A 7,562-nucleotide genomic window follows, 5' to 3' on the forward strand; every position below is an offset into this window, starting at 1 on the left:
AAAGATAAAGAGAGGGGGAGAGAAAGAGAAAGAGAGGGAGAGGGAGGGAGAGAAAGAGAAAGAGAGGGGGAGGAAATGAGAGAGGGAGAGGGAGGGAGAGTGCATTCTCTCTCTCTTTTACTTTTTTTATATAATTTATGTATATATATTGAGAGAGGGAGAGGAAATGAGAGAGAAAGAGAGGGAGAGGGAGAGAGAGGAAATGGGAGAGGGAGGGGGAGGGAGGGAGAGAGAGAGAGAAAGAGAGGGAGAGGAAGGAAATGAGAGAGAGAGGGGGAGGGAGAGAGAGTGAAAGAGAGGGAGAGGGAGAGGGAGGAAATGGAAAAAGGAGGGGGATGAAATGAGAGAACGAAAGGGAGGGAGAGTGTATTCTCTCTCTTTTTTATTTATTCTTGTTTTGGTGAAATTTTGTAGAGTCAATGATTACAAAACCACTTGGATGATGTCTAATTGTGCAATGCACACCATTTGTTATCACTTCACATCCAGTACATATATAAAGAATCGTCTGAAGTCAAGCTTCAGAATATCTTGGATCAAGCCACATGTATATTGAGAGAGGGAGAGGGAGAAAATGGGAGAGGGAGGGGGAGGAAGTGAGAGAGGGAGAGGGGGGAGAGAGAGAGAAAGAGAGGGAGAGGGGGAGGAAATGGGAAAGGAAGAGGGAGGGAGAGAGAAAGAGAGGGGGAGGGAGAGGGAGGGAGAGGAAATGAGAGGGAGAGAGAGAGAAAGAGAGGGAGAGGGAGAGGGGGAGGAAATGGGAAAGGAAGAGGGAGGGAGAGGGAGAGGGAGAGGGAGGGAGAGAGAAAGAAGGGGGAGGGAGAGGGAGGGAGAAGAAATGAGAGAAGGAGAGGAAGAGTGCAAAAGGAAATGAGGGAGGGAGAGGAGAGAGAGAAAAAAGAGAGAATGAGAGGAGAGAGAAAAAGAGAGAAGATGTTAAACATAATAGGAAAATAGAGAAAGAGAGGGTGTGGGTGAGGGTAAGGGCGAGGGAGGGAGAGGAAATAAGAGAGGGAGAGGAAGAGAGAAAAGAAAAATGAGAGAGGGAGAGGAGAGAGAAAAAGAGAGAAAAATCATTAAACCTAATGGGGAAAGAGAGGGTCAGGGTGAGGGAGGGAGAGGAAATGAGAGAGGGAGAGGAAGATAGAGAGGGAAATGAGAGAGGGAGAGGAGAGAGAAAAAAATGAGAGAGGAAGAGGAGAGAGAAAAAGAGAAAAAAATCATTAAATCTAATAGAGAAAGAGAGAAAGAGAGGGTCAGGGTGAGAGCGGGAGAGAAAATGAGAGAGGGAGAGAAAGAGAGAAAGGTAAATGAGAGAGGTAGAGGAGAGAGAAAAAATGAGAGAGAGAGAGAGAGGAGAGAGAAAAAGAGAAAAATCATTAAACCTAATAGGGAAAGAGAGAAAGAGAGGGTCAGGGTGAGGGAGGGAGAGGAAATGAGAGAGGGAGAGAAAGAGAGAAAGGAAAATGAGAGGGGGAGAGGAGAGAGAAAAAGAAATGAGAGAGAGAGGAGAGAGAAAAATCATAAACCTAATAGGGAAAGAGAGAAAGAGAGGGTCAGGGTGACGGAGAGAGAGGAAATGAGAGAGAAAGAGAAGGAGAGAAAGGGAAATGAAAGAGGGTGAGGAGAGAAAAAATGAGAGAAAGAGAGGGTTCAGGGTGAGGGAGGGAGAGAAAATGAGAGAGGGAGAGAAAGAGAGAAAGGTAAATGAGAGGGGGAGAGGAGAGAGAAAAAGAAATGAGAGAGAGAGGAGAGAGAAAAATCATAAACCTAATAGGGAAAGAGAGAAAGAGAGGGTCAGGGTGACGGAGAGAGAGGAAATGAGAGAGAAAGAGAAGGAGAGAAAGGGAAATGAAAGAGGGTGAGGAGAGAAAAAATGAGAGAAAGAGAGGGTTCAGGGTGAGGGAGGGAGAGAAAATGACAGAGGGAGAGAAAGAGAGAAAGGTAAATGAGAGAGAGAGAGGAGAGAGAAAAAATGAGAGAGAGGAGAGAGAAAAATAGAGAAATATCATTAAACCTAATAGGGAAAGAGAGAAAGAGAGGGTCAAGGTGAGGGAGGGAGAGGAAATGAGAGAGGGAGAGAAAGAGAGAAAGGGAAATGAGAGAGGGAGAGGAGAGAGAAAAAGAAATGAGAGAGAGAGAGAGGAGAGAGAAAAAGAGAAAAATCATTAAACCTAATAGGAAAAGAGAGAAAGAGAGGGTCAGGGTGAGGGAGGGAGAGGAAATGAGAGAGGGGGAGAAAGAGAGAAAGGGAAATGAGAGAGGGAGAAACAGAGAGAAAGGGAAATGAGAGATGGAGAGGAGAGAGAAAAAGAAATATGAGAGAGAGAGGAGAGAGAAAAATCATTAAACCTAATAGGGAAAGAGAGAAAGAGAGGGTCAGGGTGAGGGAGGGAAAGGAAATGAGAGAGGGAGAGAAAGAGAGAAAAATAAATAGGACCTTACAATAAGCTCATCCTAGGCTCATAGGGGTTAGGCCGACCTAAGGGATATATGGCTAGAGAGCCGTAGCATACTTATGCCTCCTAGCATAATGTTCTTCTTGCAAAGAGACCTCTCATACATGGGGCTTGTCCTAGCCTCCACAACGCAAATATACAATGAAGGTAATCAGCCTATCAGTATGAAAAACATTCATTTTTCATAACGTTATCCCAAAAATAACTTTGGATATTCCATAAAAATGAATCTCTTCTTAAAAAGACAAATACAAAAAACTAAAACAACATCATTTATATATATGTTTTGCAAAACTAAAACAGCATCACCACAAGATCTCTTAGGAAACTCATCTTCAACTATCAATTTTAATTAATAAATATAATATAAAATCACTTGCAAGGAAGGACACTCTTTTATCATTAACCCTCTTTCTTCCTTAGAAGTCTTAGGAACAAATTTATGCTCTAACAAGCATATATTTGAGCATAATAACTATTTTAAGGTTTATTCCATGAGTAGTAGCAGTATATATGCAACCATCAAGCTAGAAATCATGCTTTGGTATCTGTGGAGATCCCAATCTCATGCCCTTATAGAGATTGTAGTGTGCAATAGTGTGGAGAGAAGATGGGTGAGTTGTAAATGGTAAAGGAGAATTCTATTGATGATGGAGAGAAGATGAGGTAAATCGCCAATCCTATTCTTAGTGAGTACAACCTATCCATAGTCATGGTCTTCGTGGTCGTGGTCGTGATCGTAGTCGTGGTCGTCATAGTCATAGTTCTGGTTGTGGTCGTGGTCGTAGTCGTAGTCGTATTCGTAGTTGTGGTCGTGGTGGTCATGGTCATGGTCATGGTCATGGTTGTAGTTGTGGTCATAGTCGTCGTAGTCGTGGTCGTGGTCATTGGTCGTGGTTGTGGTCCTCGTAGTCATAGTCCTGGTTGTGGTCGTGGCCGTGGTTGTAGTCGTAGTTGTATTTGTGGTCGTAGTCATCATCCTAGTCATAGTTATAGTGGTGGTGGTCATAGTCGTAGCCATGGTCGTGGTCGTGGTCGTGGTCATGGTGGTGGTGGTGGTGGTGCTGGTGCTGGTCGTAGTCGTAGTCGTAGCCGTGGCCGTGGTCATGGTCATGGTCATGGTCGTGATCATGATCGTGATCATGGTCGTGGTCATGGTCGTGGTCGTGGTCGTGGTCGTGGTCGTAGTCATGGTCGTGGTCGTGGTCGTGGTCGTAGAAAAAGAGAGAGATGTAAGGAGAGGATAGCAATTTAAGAAAAAAAATAATGATAACAAATACAAATTGTGTGTTTTAACGTAGAAAAAATGGAAAACAATGAAGGTCCTGTTGTTCAAGATCGCGAGGCGTATCTTAAAAAGCGTGTCCTATGTCCTTGCTCTCAATGCAAGCTGGCAATTAGACGAAAACGCCGATTGTCTATAGAACACGTATGACGATTTTGCGAGTTTCAATGTGAGATCATTGATCAGGCGATTGCAGATTTTCAGCAAACGATAAGAAAAGTTAATATCAAGCATGCATTGTACTCGCAAGCTAATTGAATACAATATATAATAAGATTGGGTCTCGCTGGAAAATTTTCTATCGAGGGAGGTGATGTCTCGTCCCAAGGAGAAATGCACCCTTTGTGGCCAATTAGAAGAGTTCGTGGGCGTGCGATGGATAGAGTGCATGAGCCAATCCACCAGTTGTAAGGCCAATCTATTCCATCAATGCCAAAGGAGACAGGCAACCTTCCAGACCTACCTACAATCTTGAAGCCTGAGATGGAGGCAATGATCGATACATTGATTCCCATGGATGTCGAGACTTCTGATCCACTTAGACAGGAAGCATCCATAACATTATATGATGGGTGCCGAGTATCTCGCCTGAAGACACTGCTTGCACTCTTAAGTGTGCAAGAAAAATATGGGTGGAGCGATACAAGTGTGACCGAGTTGTTCAGGTACCTTGTACATATGCTTTGTTGAATTTTTTTTCGATACGATTATTAAAAATATTTATGCTTTTTAAGGTGTTTATGATTTTTTTCAGGTTATTGAGATATCATATATTACCACCTACAAATACCATGCCTGAGTCTCGTGATAATGCACGACATTTTTTACGAAAGCTTGGCATGGACTACAACAACATCCATGCATGTATCAACGATTGCATACTGTTTTGAGGAGAATATGAGACTATGGAGACATGTCCAAAGTGTGGTGCTCACAGGTATCGACAGGACTTACAAGGGCAAACCATTTCTCAAAACGTTCTCAGACACTTTTTTCTTATCCCCCGCATAAATCACATGCTTCATACGTCTGGCATGGCGAGCTTGACAACATGGCATGCGCAGAATAGGTCCACCAATGGAGTTCAACGAGTATCAGCGAATTCACACGCATGGAGCCGCATTGACTCTACCTTCCCAAGCTTTGCCCAAGATCTAAGGAATCTTCGGCTCGGTCTTGCAATGGATGGCGTGAACCCATTCAGTATGCGCTCAAACTTCTTACAGTGTGTGGCCTATAGTTTTTGTCAACTACAATATCCCTCCATGGCTTTCTACGAAGAAAGGACATTTCATCCTTAGCTTACTCGTCCCTGGCCACTACAAAGTCAAAAATATAGACATGTATCTTCGTCCATTAGTCGATGAGCTTAAGATTTTGTGGGAGGACAGGGTCATCGTGCAAGATATGAGCAGGCGTGATGGTCGGCAGTCAGCCAATATTCAAGCCATTCTCATGTGGACGATGCATGAATTTGTGGGATTCAGAGAGTGCTCAGGTGAATTAGCCTCCGTTCTCGTTGGTAATATCTATATTTTATCTCGTTCAAGCTTTTATTCACTAGGTCGTGGTGTTGGAACATGTCTAGTTACCTCACGTTATCATGCAGGCCATAGTTAGACTCCCGAAGGTCATGAACCATGAAGAAGATGGTATATCAAGGACACGTTGCTTTCTTGCCAGACGATCATGAACTTAGGGAAGGTTTTCTTGGACGACCTCCAATATGTATGAACGCCGCAAGCTAGTACGAGCTGAAAATGGTCCACGCGGAATCACATGATCCAAACAGAATGCGACAGTTCTCAGTTTTCTATGAGTTGTCATATGGAACCCACTTATAGGTCAACCACTATTGGATCCCATGCATATCTTCAAGAATGTGGGCAGCTTGCTATGGGACCACATAATAGGAAAGAGAGACACTATAGAGGCATGAATGGATTTGAAGGAGGTAGGTAAGATGGAGGCGCTTTGGCCGCAGTCAAGTACTGATGGTTGCGTGCAGATGGAGGCGCTTTGGCCGTAGTCGAGTGTAGCTACCTCGTGCTCCTTGGGTTTTGTCCACTAAAGAAGAGCGCATTGTGAAGCAAGTAGTCAAGTCTATTAACACTCCGACGGGTATGATGCGTTCTCTCAAGTCTGCATTTTCTAAAGACGACCAATTATCAAGGCTAAAATTCCATGACTGGCATAAGATATGTCAGATTTGTACTACGAATGGATTGTAATTGGCGTGTGCATTTTGCTATTTGGAGTGTAGCCATTATTCATAATGCTTTCTCATTTGTGGCAGTTTTTACTACTGATCGCGATCGCAGGATGTCTTACTCTAGAAATACGCGGGGCCATTTATAGGTTATCAACTTTGGTGCAATGGATCTCACTGAAGGAGATTAATACGTCCTCTATTGAATCTGTGAGGCGGGGAGTAGTGGAGACGGTCTGTCTCTTTGAGAAATAGCTGCCCACCAGCATGCTCATGATACAAATCCACCTTCTTGTGCATCTTGTAGATGAAGTGGAGATTGTTGGACCTGTCCATACGCGATGGATGTTCTTCTTGGAGCACTTCATGAAAATCCTGAAAGGCTTTGTGTGAAAACAAACTCGGCCAGAAGGTAGCATGGCAGAAGGTTGGTTGGTGTCTGAGGCACTAGTGCATATTTCACAATGGCTACCAACGGTGGATCCAAACAACGAAATGCTATGGTTGCTGAAGGACGATGATAGACTGACTGGAGATGTGGTGGTTGGAAATGGGGTAAAAAAAAGAATGGATGCCTCGATGGAGGAGAAGGTGAATCTCGTTTGTATGTTGCACCATGCCTCAATGGAGACGTGGCTCGCCAAGTACAGATCACTATGCAAGATCGAGAGGAAGCGCGAGCTGAATTCCAACGTAGTACACATCATCGACTAATTCGATATCCCGAGGCCATGGAGGAGATGCCAGGGTTCATTGCAACGCGATGGTTGCATGGAGCTTTGATCGCAACATCTTATGAAGGGACAGAGGTCTCAATGGAGGAGTGGAGTGTTTTAAATGTACAATACAAAATATATAGTGTAGCGTGGTCGTGTGGACAACATTTTCACATGGAGCGTACTGACAAAATGCGCTCCACAATGGACTGTGGTATCATGGCAAGGTTCGAGCAAGAGAGCCGGTGACGAGCAACGGATTCAAACACGGTGTCAAAGAGTTTATTGTTCATAATATAAATCATGGGATTCTTATGAACACAGAAGAGCTTCACTGGAAGCTATATGAGAAATTTGCATACAAAATTCAGACATTGTTATCCAATAACCACCTTAGTTACACAAGTTCTTTTGTATTTAGCATATAATTTTCCATTATACCATGTATATTTATGAAAAATAAGTCTATGGAAACCTACAACTTGGTCATCTGGAAGTAATTGACAGTCTGCAGGATAAATCACATTAATTCAGGTGCAAAAATATGGTCAGAACACAAGAAAGATGCCAAAAGTCCACTAGGTCGACATGGGACCTGGAGTAACAGACTTAAGTGACCTGCAAGTGACCTAGGTAGGTCAAAAAGTGACCAGGGACTGAGCAAGGAGTAGCCTGCATTTTTTGGTGCAAAATGCGGGCTACACAATCTAAGGCAAACTGGAGAGAGCTGGAGCTATGGTGCATGAAATGGACCATGCAAATTGAAGATCAACAGGCCCAACTACTGAAGATGTAAACATGGTGAGAGCTCCACTTCTCTGCCTCTTTGGTCTGACAAAAATGCATACTGAAACAGTCTATAAAAGAGGAAAATCTGAGAGAAGAGTATTCAG

Source organism: Lygodium microphyllum, chromosome 30 (assembly GCF_053477565.2).
Source record: "Lygodium microphyllum isolate KBCC chromosome 30, Lygodium_microphyllum_v1.1.10, whole genome shotgun sequence".
Taxonomy (NCBI): Eukaryota; Viridiplantae; Streptophyta; class Polypodiopsida; order Schizaeales; family Lygodiaceae; genus Lygodium; species Lygodium microphyllum.